This window comes from Piliocolobus tephrosceles, chromosome 15 (genome assembly GCF_002776525.5).
Source record: "Piliocolobus tephrosceles isolate RC106 chromosome 15, ASM277652v3, whole genome shotgun sequence".
NCBI lineage: Eukaryota > Metazoa > Chordata > Mammalia > Primates > Cercopithecidae > Piliocolobus > Piliocolobus tephrosceles.
The window spans coordinates 12169575-12183929 of NC_045448.1; the positions used below are offsets into that span (position 1 = coordinate 12169575).

Sequence of the window (14355 nt, forward strand, 5' to 3'; positions counted from 1 at the left end):
GTCTGGCTCTGAGGGAGTGACTACAAGGTCTGGTAAGTAATGGGAGACAAAATTATTTACTGTCAGTTGGAAAGAAGAAGGAAGGAAGAAAGGAGGAAAAAGAAGAAGAAAGGAAAAAGGAAAGAGATGAAGGAAGGAGGAAAGGGAGGAAGAAAGGAAGGAGGAGAGGGAGAGAGGGACAGAAGGAAGATTGAAGGAAGAGGTGAAACAAAGAAAAAGGATGAGAGAAAGATAATAAGCAAGAAAAAACAAAAACTGAGAAAAAAGGAAGGAAGTAAGGGAAAAGGGAACAAAAAGATACGGAAAATGGAAAAAGAGGAAAATGAAAGAAAAGGAAGAAAGCAGGGAAGAAAGCTGTCAGCAATGGCTAAACATTAAGAAACTGGATTAGAAAGATATTGTTTTTGCAAAGCCAATGTTGGCTTTCCTCCAGATTTCACTAGTTTTACAGTTATTCTAGAAAGTTCTCTAAACATCAAATTTTGAAGAAAGAAACCAACACTGCAACTGCTACTTGTTTTCAGGTTCTTGATCAACAGAGCTTAATGAGTAACATATTTGCTCAAAGTGAACTGAGGAAATCAGTACCTAAGAATGCCTCTCACTGGTCAGCTAAGTAAGAGGGTAAACCACCCAGGATGTTGTATATTGTGTGCATATGTTTAAATTGGTGACTTAGGAAGAAACTAAAAGTTACTTTGTATGGTGAAACTTCCAGGCATAATTTACTCAGCCTACTCAATACTGAGATCCAAGCCTAACTCCACAGCACCGGTGTGAGGGCTCTTTTAAGATGAAGATGAGCTTTGAGCATTTTAACCACAATTCAGCATAATGAGAGACATGGTGGCTGTTATCATAAGCAGAGATTGTCTTTCTCCTGCATTTCCATTACTCAGTAATTCTTGCTTTTATTCAGTGTTTGTTAAAGTTGCCATTAAGATCAGAAAAAATCTTTATATGGAAAAAAATAGAAAACAAAACAACAACAAAAACCAGTGTGGTACTGGAGTAGTACTGGAATAGGAGCAGGGAGGTTTCAGTTCTAATCTTGCCTTTGCTACAGGTTTGCCACCTGACCTTGGACAAACTGCTTTATCCCTCTGCTCTCCTCACAATCAAAATCCATGAATATTTAAGCTGTGACACATTTGGAGACACACTGCTGAACAGAAATTATTATGCAGCCCCAGTGTCTCAGAGTTGCCATACATAGTCAAGGAGAGCTTTCTTTACTTTCAGAAATAGCATCTTGTTTTTAGCTAAGAAGTTTTAATTGAACTATAAAATAGTAATATGCATTTCTTTTCTTTCTTCATTTTTCTTTTTTTCTGAGGCAAGGTCTCACTCTGTCACCCAGGCTGTAGGGCAGTGACAGGATCACAACTTACTGTAGCCGCGACTTCCTAGGCTCCAGTGATCCTACAACCTCAGACTCCCAAGTGGCTGGGACTGCAGGCGTGCACCACCACTTTCAGCATTTTTTTTTTTTGGTAGAAATAGAGTCTCACTATTTTGCCAGGCTAGTCTGGACCTCCTGGGTTCAACCAAGTCTCCTGCCTTGACCTCCCAAAGTGCGGGATTACAGATACGAGTCAGGGTGCCCAGTAGTAATACTCATTTCTGATAGAAGCTTTGGAAAATATGGAAAGAAGCAGGAGAGAAGGAAAAGGTAATCCTGTCATGCAGAGGTAACCATGATTGTTTTGATGTACTTTTGATAGTATTTTAAATGTATACATTTATAAGCATATTGGGGAACATATTATATTGAGATTTTTTAAGTTTTTAAAAATTATTTATTACTGTAAACAATCTCCTATGCAATTAGTCTTTAAAAAATGATTTTTAGTGACTGACTACATAGGACTCCATCAAATGGACCAAGTACAATTAATTTGAACATTTTTCTGTTCTTGGTCTTTTCAGTTATTTGGGTTACTTTTGCTATTATAAAAATACTGCGGTGACTCCATTTTTGGAAATATGAGCATATTCATTCCTTTTCAAATAACAAATTGGAAGGATAAGAATTACTGGGTTAAAGAACTAGGGCCAATTTTAAATTGTCCTGCAAAAAAGTTGCAGCAATTTATCTCACCAGAAGGTTCTGAGATTGTTATTGCACACCTGCTTGCCAATATCAGGGAACATGTAACAACAGCAGTAAGGAAAACACAACACATTCTCTAACCCACTGAGAGCAGATTTTATTTGACTGATGTGTTCATACTCATTTCACTGATTCTTAGTAAAGTTAACGTTTTTATTTCATATTTGCTTGCCACTTGCAAGACTTCTTTTGTAAACTGCCTTTCGTATTCTTTGCACACTTTTCTATTAAGGGGGGGTCTATGTTCTTGCTTTTCTTTATAGCTTTAAAGCCCTTACATGATGAGGATGTACAACATCGCTATGCTTGTGGTATATTTTTTTGCCATATTTTATTTTATTATTATTTAAGGTGTTTTGTTTATAATATCTAAGGAAATATATTTTTAGGACAGAAGTCAAATTCCCTGAAGGCATGGAAATATATAGTTTCCCACCAGAAATACATTCTTTTGGTATTAGCACAGAGCTTTTAAAACAATAAACATGAGATTCACATCCGAATTGTCTCTCTCATTTTTTTTAAGTGAGACCCAATTCTTGGCCCATAACAATAGCAAAGTCTAAAATTTTCATCTTTTAAGTCTATAGCTTTTTTTTAAACAGTGCAAAGTATCTAAAGAAGAATGCAAAAATCACTTTAAAAGTTATGTTTTCCATCTTTTCTCTCCATGAAGCAGAAATCACTGTGAAATGGAAGTCGTCATGAAGTTAGAACATTATTTCATGAGGGAGTATTACTGTTCCAGAAGAGCCTAACAAGACATAACTGGAGGGATGGAGTCTTTCCAAAAAGTGGCAAAAATGAATAAAAGCTTTGGTCTGAATCCCATGAAGCAAATGGATTAATGCTTCTTAAAACTGGGAGCTTAAAATTTGGATTTTTAAGCATCACTAATTTTTCTTTTATGAAACCTGTCCCATTTTAACCCTTTAGGACTGTAAGTCTATGTACGCATTCTCCTCTTTTTATTGATGTCCTGAATACTTACATGCCTCTTTCCCTCCGTCAGCCATGGAGTCCGCCTCTGTGCTCCCCAGCTGGCACCTGGTCAGCACGGGCCGCCATGGTTTTTACTGTTTGTACTTTTCATGTTAAACTATGGCCCAACCAGCTCCTGCATGCCATACACCTGGCCCAGATCCTCCATGCAGGTGACCCAATATCACATTTGCTTTCCTACAAAAAGGAAAATACAGTAAACCATGTATAACATTTCACTGAGATACAACTACTGCTAGCATTCTGCTGCCCTTCCCTCCAACATTTCTTCCTTCCATGCTATGTACAGATATTATACATGCTACTGTTTTGCACTGGTTTATTTGAAATGATGTTGTCATTATTTTCCCAAACTACAAGTGTTAGTGGATATAAGAAAATCAATTCAATTATCCTCAACAATAGATAGGAATCTAGGATGCTTTCTATTTTTCCCTACTTTTGGTAACATTGACAGAACAACCTAGCATTCATAGCTTTGATTGCAATCCAGTTACTTTTTTAGGGCAAATTCCTAGAGGTTCCAACATGGTCTTATGTGGATATATAACCCCCTTAGCATACAGATTAAAAGCAACGCAAAAGAAATCAACGCATGTTTGTTTGTTTAGAAATGTTTACATTGAGAAGAGTGTTTTAGTACATAGCAATATTTTACCTTGTGTTTTTTAGATCATGTATGCATATTTCCAATTTCTAAAAGTAATAATCATGACCTAATTTTGCATCACAGTAATTTGAGGAGCAGAGGGAAGGGGAAAACATTAACACAGTTTCTAATACAAATGCCAAGAGGCTCCAACTAGAGAATTGTTTTCACCAGAGTTTCTAACCCTTGACTTCTAGGCCTTTCTACTCTAGGAGAAGGGTCAAGATTTCCCCCAGTCTGAAAACCAAGGAAGAAAATACTGTTTAGCTAAGAGGAGAGGAGAGGCTGGCAGGGGGGCTGATGCAGGAGGTGATAGGGCTCCTGGTGATAAGAGGTGAGAAGAACAGTCCCTGTGTGCCTGGAGAAGAGATTAGCAGAAGGCTGCTATCTGTTTGTTAGCAGATGTTGGGCAGGCAGTAGCGGTGATGGCAGGCCTTGGGGGAAGGATTAGCAGGAGCTGAAAGCTGTCTTCACCTTGGCTGCTAAGAACTCATCTCAGATCTTAGAATTCCAAATCGGACGTTTCTCCTAGCAGTGGCTACATCCTTAACCTCAAAAATACCAGTATTAGCAGATCTACCGCCGTGAAATAGACAATTCTTGACAAACTAGTTCCAGCCTATCATGTCCTGCGTCTCCCTGCTTCCCTCTCCCACAGGTGCACTCGACTCTGTTCTGTGTTTCCTGGTTGGAACAGTCATGGCGCTTCATGTCTCCCGGCCTGTGCCTAATGCTATTCCCTCTGCCTGGCGGCCTTTCTTCCATTTGGCTGGCTGGAATCTCTGCCTTACTCCTAACCTCCTGGATCATTTTCCTTCCTAGCTCCATAGAAATAATTGCTCTCATCTCGTTTTTCATCAGGAAAATTGATGCAGAGGACACGCTTCCACCACAGCAATGTTTCACTGCAGCATAGGTTGCGATGTTGTCCTTCCCATGAGTCTGGACTCCTCGAGGGCAAGATCTATACCTTAAAATGATTCTTATAATTTTAGGGTCTTGATTAAATCTCCGACAACATGGATAGCAATGAATATGTTTTTATTGAGCAAGGAAAGGAGAACACATGAAAAAAAGGGAGAAGGAAAAAAAAGAGAGAGGAAAAGATAAATGCCAATAAAATGTTTACTGGATTGAATTTAAGCGGCAGTTTATGTTCAAAGTGTAAGTACAAGTATGTTTGGATTTGGTGTCTAAGACCTGGAGTTGTATGAACGTGTGAAAAATCTCTCAAACTGAAGATTAATTTAACTCTCTGGAACACAGCCAAGAAGAGTTTGAAGGAAGTGAAAAAAAGGCCTGTGAAGAACATGCATAAATATATGAGACCCATGTACGAAATCCTCTGAACAGGAAGGTTTTCCTACTTGTCACGACCTCACTCAAAGAGGGCTTTTTCTCTGTTGTTTATGTATTTGTCTTCTGCCCTGAGAAGTTAAGTGTATTTCCAGGAGCATATGTATTTCTTTTTTTAAAGCATTAAACGTTATATGAATCACTTGCATAAAGGGGGTTACCATTTCATTTAGGAAATGGCATTCCAATTCCCAGAAGTGCTAGTATGTGGAGATTAAAATTCAACTGCAATGCAGCACACTGCTCTATCACATACCATGTGGGGCGTGCCGGTATCCCAAAAGCCATCCGCAAATGTGTGAAGTAAGAACAATGGGCCGGGTGTGGTGGCTCACACCTGTAATCCCAGCACTTTGGGAGGCCGAGGCGGGCAGATCACGAGGTCAGGAGATCGAGACCATCCGGGCTAACAGGGTGAAATCGCGTCTCTACTAAAAATACAAAAAATTAGCCGGGCGTGGTGGCGGGCGCCTGCAGTCCCAGCTACTCGGGAGGCTGAGGCAGGAGAACGGCGTCAACCCGGGAGGCGGAGCTTGCAGTGAGCCGAGATTGCGCAACTGCACTCCAGCCTGGGCAACACAGCAAGACTCTGTCTCAAAAAAAAAAAAAAAAAAAGAACAATGGGATGTTTATGACTCCTTACTAACCTCCTGTGAAAGTGAAGTGGAGATTTATCTTCACAAAAATTCGGTAGAAAATGTCAAATTTGTAGGTGATGGAAGGGAACTTCATTCCACACAGTCACTTTGAATTGAAACTAGACCTCCAGTCAGAATGTCCGAGCAGACTCCTGATCACATCTCAGCTGAGTTCTACTGAGGATCATGCTCCCTGGTGCAGCCATCCTTTGTTTTCTCTACTATTATCTATTGTTCATGTGTCTTTTCAGAGGTGTTTTAGTCTAATACAGGGAAATACACATATATGTGTGTGTATATATACATATATGTATAATACTATATATTATATTTATGTCACATATATTTGTACATACAGTATACTTGTTCTACATGCACACCCTCCTCCATGATTTTTGTCTCCTTTTTGATACAAATGGTAAATATCAAATCCACTGTTCTGCAACTTGCCGAAGTGCCACTGTTCACTTAACAATATACCTCTGAGAATATTCCATATCATTGTGTAATAAACTAAGTCATTCTCTGTTATGGATGCAGAGCATTTTAGTGTGTGTGTTCTTCATTTCACTAGTTCTATATTGAGGCACATTAAGGTGGTTTCTAATCTTTTGTTATCATAAGCAATGCTGCAGTGACTAACTCTAAATGTACTTTATTCTCTGTGGTTGGTTTGATTTAGTTTTAAAATAAGTTTGTAGAGGAGAGATTGTTGAATCAAAGGCTAAGTGTGTTTATAATTTTCTGGAATACTTTTTATTTCATTTACTCTTTGACTAGCTAATACATGTATGTGGTACACAATTCAAAAGGAACAAAAGGATAAAGAATGAGAATGAATCTCCCTCACTTTCCTGGAGGAACCAGTTCCTCTTTCTTTTTAATTTTTACGTTTTAATTTTTTATATCTTATGTGTGTTTGTTTCTAATGATATTCAATGTATACATAAGTAAGTAGTGTGTTGGTACACACACATACATGCAGATATATGAATATGTATGCATGCATATGTGAGTATGCACATGCACATTTGTGGGGGTGTGAATACATGCATATATGCTTATACATACATGCATATGTAAGTGTGTGTGTGTGTGTGTGTGTGTTTTCAGTGTTTCAATGTATGAGTTCAGAAAGCTGTTACAGAGATACTGGTTAATAGATTGGCATCAGACATCTGTTTACTCACTGATCTTTGAAACATGCTTCCTTATTGGCTCGTGACTCAGTCTCAGTTATATGTGATGATACTTAGGCTTGTGATTGTATAAAATATGGGAAGTCTCACATATTATTGTTTGGGTGATGATTTGACAACATGTGTCAATTTTTAAAAGGCACTTAGCTTTTGGTTTAGCGATGCCACAGTTAGGGAATTTACCTAACATTGATTTTTGCATATGTTCACCAAGATTAGTGTAGAATATTTGAAGCAACACTTTTGCCAAATCTAAACAGCAAAAAATACAAGCAAAAATTAATGAGCTTTTCAATGTTAGACTGCTTAAATCAATTATGGTATATCCTTAAATGCTGTGAATTGTCTGTAGAAAACAAACACAATGTAACAATATCAAAAGAGCTCCAAAAAACTTCTAGGCTTAAAAAAAAGCAAGATGTAGAATGCGTAGTAAGAATTTGTTGTGAAAATGAAAAAGAAGCTATATGTGCATAGCATATGTAACTTTTATGGTGGTGGCCTTTGAGAAGAGCAAAGAGTGGATATGGAAAGACCTTACTTTTCATATAGCACTTTCTGTTCTCTCTCTCTCTCTCTTTCTCTCTCTCTCTCTCTATACACACACACACACACACACATGATTTTTAAAATATATCAGTAGATGTCAACGGTAATACATCTTGGAAGGGAGCTAATGAGCTGTTTTTTTTTTTTTTTTTGTCTTTGCTTTTACTCCTCCATATTAAAATATATATTTTTTAAGATGAAAACAAAAGAATCATAAATGTAAGAGAAGAAAATAACTGCCCAAACTTAAAGGTGTAGTATGGTTTAGCCAAACAGTGGTGTTTATGTCTTTCTCTGGATTGATTTCACCAGAACCACATTGGAAGCTACATAGAAATACAGATTTTAAGGGTCAGTCCCTGGAGATTCTGATTCAGGAGGGCTAAGGTAGAAGTCAAGGTACATTAAGGAAATGAATAGCAGTAGCAACAAAATGTTGGTGCCTAGTTTCATGAGGGAACCACTAGCCAGGTCAAATGCTGTGGCTCAGTTTCTTCATTAAGCAATTCTCAGATTTGGAGTTGGGATGCCAAGTTACGACGTCTTCTCCTATATAACCACCTCATTGTTATCATTTTGATAGATTTGTGGAATAGTATAGCGTAGTAGAAAACATTGGGCCTTTGAAGCCAGAAGTAACTGGGTTTGAATTTTGACCCTAAAAGGTGCTCACTGAGTAACAGTGAGAAATTATCTAACTTCTCTCACCTAACAAGGCTAGAATAAGAATCAGAGATACTACATATAAAACATTTAACAAAATATGTGGGATATAGTAGTGCTCAGTAAGTGATAGCTATTATTATTTCTAGAGGCAGAAAAAATACATGTGTATCTTATTCTATATGCTAGCATATAACAGGTGTTGGCAGCAAAATTATCTCTGTTTAAAATACACTAAGTACAAAAGCACTGGAAGAGCCACAATTTAGGGCAAAGCAGGGATTCTTATGCAGATCGACTCTTACACAATAACTCTCAGAAAGCTACCTACCAGGGCTCTCAGAAGACTTTTAATTGTGCTCATCTCACATGCAGTATGCTTTCATCCCAGATTATAACAGCAACTGAAATCCCAGGGAGTGGGAAATTGGTAATCAATCACAGCATCTAGAATTTAGAGAGGGAAAAGTCATATTCGACATCATTTTGTTCACCTTCTGACCAGATGTTGAGTTCCCTGGGACATTCAGGCATATTTTAAAGACTTGCTTTTAAATACTCCAAGGGTGTCGGGATACTGAGTAGAGACAGTTAAGAGTTGGAAGAGACCTCAGGGACTACCTCCTTATTAGTTTGTTCGTTAATTTATGCATCCAGCACATATAACTGTAGCCCTCCCCATGATTTAGCATTTATCGTGAGCTAGGAATTATGTGAATCACTTTCCGTCTATAATTTCCAATCCTTCAGCCACCCATCAAGAGAGGTGTGGTTGTCATATCTTAAATTTGAAAAACTGCAATTCGGAGAGTGGAAGGAGCCTGCCTCAGGTGATGTCATTCACTAGGGGTGGAGCTGGCGTTGGGAGCCGTGTTTGTCTGGATGCAGAACCCGTAATCTCTAACTCTCTCTAGAGTGCTCTGTAAGTACACTACATGCCAGCCAGCTGTGCACTGAGCCTGTGCCCACCAAACGGCACAGCAATGTGTCGAGTGACCTTGTGACCAGGAAGGACGAGTGGCTGACTCAGGAGAGGTTCCTCTAGTCCTGCTACTTGAGAACTGAGTGACTTGGGCCCACTTCTCAGTTGAGCTGCCCTGGTTTTAGGGTTTCAAATGAAATAGAAGTCCAGTAGAATGGAAAAGATTACTGAGAGCTTGAGATGGGAGGGGCTTATATTCTTCCTGGTCCCTTTTGCTCTAATCTCTTCTCTCCCGAGTCAAGTTAAGGTTATTTCACTGTCTCATATTGTTGTTCCTATTTCATAGTTCATTGCTTGCGATGTGAAGTACACCTTTGTTTTTCTTTTAGATTTTTCCCATCAAAATACCATGCATATCAGATATTATTTGAATCCGTGGTAGTGTTGACAGGCTATTTTCTGGTTCTCTATGTTCTATACTCAGCTTCTTGCTGAACTTATATGTTTTTTCCCCATAAATCCTATACATTCTCTTTCAGGGTCATTGAGTCCCATAAAGGTGATGATTTGGGGAGACCCACTTTCCTGGGCAGCAAGCCGTGCTAAGGGCTGAATGGCGAAGCAGAGGTGGATGGAGCCACGTGGACCACCTGCTCTCAGAGGGTCTTGGACTCTAAGTGAAGGCATGTGCGCCTGGAGTAAAGCACAGCTCTGCTGGAGGGTTCCACACAGAGGAGAGGCTGCATCAGCTTTGGAAAGTTCCCTCTGGTGACTGTTAGAGGATGCTAGAGACCATCTTCTACTTGTTGAAATGATATTATAACCATGGTACCATCTCCCTTCCCGTCTCCCGGCAAACTACATGGCCTTGCAATTACTATTAAAAAGCAAGAAGACTCTTCAAGTATTTCATAGACCATCAACAAAATGATTAAAAGGTCAAATGTAAGGGTCGGTTCAGGTTCAAGTTCAAGGTGGGTGGTAGATTTTCTAAGGTGAGGTTTTCTAAGCAGGGAACTATCCGCTATTACAAAGGAGGCTTATGTTTTTGGAAACCAGAGTTTTCATTTGCACATATTTATTTTCATTGCTACCTCCCTCCCTTTCCCCAGCAGCGCCCAATGTCTACCACCACTGCCCTCACTTCCATCTTCTTCCAAGCTCTCTATCAACCCTGAACCCTCAGGGAAGAGGAGACCAGTCTGCCTCACCTCGGCCTCTGAAAGCCAAACAGCAGGCTCCTGTCTCCATGTTTAATGAGGAAAGCCCCAAGTCAGGAAGACTGGTGCCGAGGTTTTATGGAGGCTCTGGGCCAAATGGCTTAGCCAGGAATTCAACCAGCACTGCCCTCTGTCCCCTGGGAGCTGCAAAATGCAAACAGCACTGGTAAAACGGGAGAGCAATTTCCCAAGCAGGAGACTGGAGCTTTTAACGAGCTGAAGTGAGCCTGCCGCTGTCTTCCCCTGGTCCTCTAGTCTGGCTAATTAGATTCCCAGCTGCACAGAGTCCTTTGATGGTCCAGAGACAGCACACAGGGTGGAGGCTCAGGGGGTCAGCAGCCTTGGATTGAGTTGACAGTAATGAGTAAGTCACACGATGGGATTTCAGGTGTTTTGGAATATTTCTCTTCCTTTTCACCCTCTCCCCATTCTTCTTTCCTCCAAGTCATGCCTCAGATTCCACTAATGACAGTTTTTAATTTTTCAAAAAAAGATGTGATGGCAAAATGAGGCATGTGCACTTCACCGAAGAAAGATATGATATACTCTCAATTGTGTCATTCATGTATTCATTCTTTCTTTTATTTTTTTCTTCTTCATTGACCTACTGAGTTTCTAGGCTGGAGGTGAGATACAGGGATGGCTTCATTTTATATTTAAGAAAGAGAGATAGATAACCAAGTACATTAAAAAAAATCACCAAATAATCAGGAAAGTGACCACAAGAACATTGCAGATAGAACATAGTAGTTAATGAAAGTTGGGTGTAAAATACTATAGGAGAAATTGGACTGAGTTTTATAATTTCTTTAATGTTAAAACACAAACAAAAATAGCAAAATAAATGAGAATTGATGAGTTGAAAGAATGGAAAGGACATTTTGGAAAGTTGGAACAATATGAGCAAAAATGAAATGCTTGAAAATGACAAGGAAGTTCAAGTGGTTCTGCATGATGAATGTATGAACTCTGACCTGGAGGCCCCCCTCAGCAGTCAAGAGCCTGTCTCCGTGTCTTCAATGTGCTTGAGCGGGTAACAGGAGGAAGGGCCTATTTACTCTCAGCTATGACAGCCATCCACAGCTAGAGGTACTTGATATAATTTTCAAAAAGTGGGTCTGTGGTAGACTGAATATTTGTGTCCCTCCCAAATTCATATGTTGAAGTCTTAACCCCCAGTGGGGCTGTGTTTGGAGACGAGGCCTGTAAGGAAATCAATGAAGTTAAATGAGGTCATAAAAGTGTGGCTCTGATCTGATAAGGATTAGTGTTCTCATAAGAGGAGACACCACAGAGGTTTCTCTCTCCCTCTCTCTCCATGCACACACCAAGGAAAAGCCATGTGAGGACACAGTGAGAAGGTGACTGTCTGCAAACCAGGAAGAGAGACCTCACCAGAAATGCAATCAGATGAAAATTTATCATGGACTTTTCATCCTTCAGAACTATGTGAAGATAAATTTCTGTTGTTTAGAGCTGCACAGTCTTTTTTTATTTGTTTGCTTTTGTTATAGCAGCCTGATTGAGTCATACAGGGCCCCAGGGGCCACCAAAATGGTGGTTTTGCCCTTACCTTTGCTCGCGGAGACATGCATTCTTTGTCGGAAAATCACCTCCTTTTAATTGTTGCTCTTCCCAGGAATTTCCTGCCTTTCCTTTAAGATGAATGGGTATCCCTTTCCTTTGCCACGAGATTCCTATTGGAAGAGAATTCTTTTCCTTGTGCTTAACGTCAGGCTTGGTCAGGTGACATAATCTAGCTAATAGATGATGAGAGAAAGCAGCTGTAAGAATCAGTGCTGTAAGAATAACATGTTCCAGGAAGAAGCTGCGTCTTTAACCCAGATCCCAGCATAAAGAAGATGCAGGAAACTGTCACAGCTGCTACAGTCAGCACTCAGTGACTGAAGCTGATACAAAATGTCAGAGAAGCCATAAACATTTGTTGGTCTTGGGGTTGTTTGTTACTAGAGCATAATGAAGAGAATGCTGACTCATACTATCAGCATAAACTGTGGTTCTGAGGACATACATTATACGGCTTCCTATTCTTTTCTTTGTCTCACATATTTAGTTTATCAGACTTTCCCCATACCACCTCCATCTGCCCTTTTTCATAAGGATAGATTTTTTTTTTTTTTCTTAACTCTCAGTACTAAGCTCAGGCCTCCATTTCACCAGGCGTCTTCTCCCAGGGCTTTGTAGGTCAAACCCATTGTTGATGTCCCTAATGCCCTGTGCACAGCTTCATTACTGTATTCACCAAGAAAAACAGAAGGAACCTGCCTCTGCCTCTGTCTCCTCAGCCAGACTTTAGAGGACAGAAATCTTGCCTGATTCATTATTCTTCACAACATCTGGCTAAGAGCTGGCACATAAGATGTTTTTCAAAATGAGCCATCTTGGCCAGGCCTGGTGGCTCATGCCTGTAATCCCAGCACTTTGGGAGGCCAAGATGGGCGGATCACCTGAGGTCAGGGGTTTGAGACCAGCCTGACCAACATGGTGAAACACCGTCTCTACTGAAAATACACACACACACACACACACACACACACACACACACAAAGTTATCCAGAGTTGGGGGATGGTGCGCATCTGTAATCCCAGCTATTCAGGGGGCTGAGGCAGGAGAATGGCTTGAACCCAGGAGCCGGAGGTTGCAATGAGTCAAGACTGCGCCACTGCACTCCAGCCTGGGTGACAGAATGAGACCCTCAAAAAAAAACAAGAAGAGCCATCTCTATGTCACAGAAAGTTCAGTCCCTAGAATTCTGCCCTGGTAGATCCAGTCTGTTCAGACACTTGTTGGGCTCAAGAGCCCCATTCTGTGTGTATTAAGGAAGGCTGTGCCCAACGTTATCATAGTGAGATCAGGGAGCAGAACCATGAATGTAAAGGAAGGAAATTCAATGACTGGCTACATATCAAAGTCATAAACAAGTTTGATTAACAAGATGAACATGTCCTCCACTGCACAGGTGGCGCCACATCTTCGGCTCAGCAAGGCTGACCTGAGTGATATGCAGGTGTTTGTGTCAAGGCAAAGAGGTGCAAGAGAGAAAGATCAGGAACAAGTTGGCCAACATGCAGTTCTTCAGCCCACAGACCACCTCAGTTTCCTACACAATTCTGACAATGTGACAAGCGCATACATACACACTTGTCACAAATCAAAAGACTGACTGGGTAAAGATGAAATAGTCTCAAATTGCTATACTAAAATCAGCACAAAGTGTTGTGCCTAGCACAACATATATACTCAGTACATACGGTTAAATTTTTGAATCCAATTTTAATTCAGTCTAATAATAGAAAGACTAGCAAAATGATGCTATTTTGAAACAAATGATAATTAGATTGAAATTTGTATTTAATTCCTCAGAAGTATTTGGGCTTTGAAGAAAAAAAATGTATTTAAAAAATACTTGAGTACTTTTCCTGTGTATCTTGCTGTGCTAAATGTGAGAAATTAGAGATGAAAAGATAAATTTACCTTCTTCAAGTACCTCTGAGTCAGATGAGGAAACAAATCTCAAAACAAATGTGTGCAAACATCCATTAGAGTTGCTGTCATAGGGTTTTCTAAAGAGAACAATGGAAGTACAAAGAGGGAGTCATCAATGTTAACTTGATAGGTCAGGAAAGTCTCAAAGAGATAATAAATGGTATGAGTTTTGAAAGATGAATTAGTGTTCGATGGAGAATATCAACACACATACTAAGATTGATTTGTGATATAATATGCGTGGACTATAGTTTTAATAAAGAAAAACATCTCGAAACAAATGAGTTTCTCTGGGGATGTGGAGAAATTATGCCGGAGATAATATCTGATATGTAACACTTGATTCAATGTAATTGATTCATGAAACAAACATAGAAGATTTTACTGACATCTTCTAATTTCATGGTTTCTGCCTGGATTTGGATATGGGTGAACAAAAACAGCTTCACTATAACATCACAGACAATAACTTCCCATTTGTCTCCTAGCTTAGTAATTCAGCTTAGCTTAATGGAAAGAGAAATGGACTTGGTATT

General features: G+C 39.7%; 1 long non-coding RNA gene across 1 annotated transcript; it reads right to left on the reverse strand.

The window, feature by feature from the left end:
* Nucleotides 1-3037: 3037 nt before the first annotated feature.
* LOC111531296 lies at nt 3038-12065 on the reverse strand. Its single transcript, XR_002728220.1, has 3 exons — nt 11885-12065; nt 8501-8616; nt 3038-3292 (listed from the first exon to the last, which is right to left on the reverse strand). It is a non-coding gene; the product is annotated as an uncharacterized LOC111531296 (long non-coding RNA).
* Nucleotides 12066-14355: the final 2290 nt, after the last annotated feature.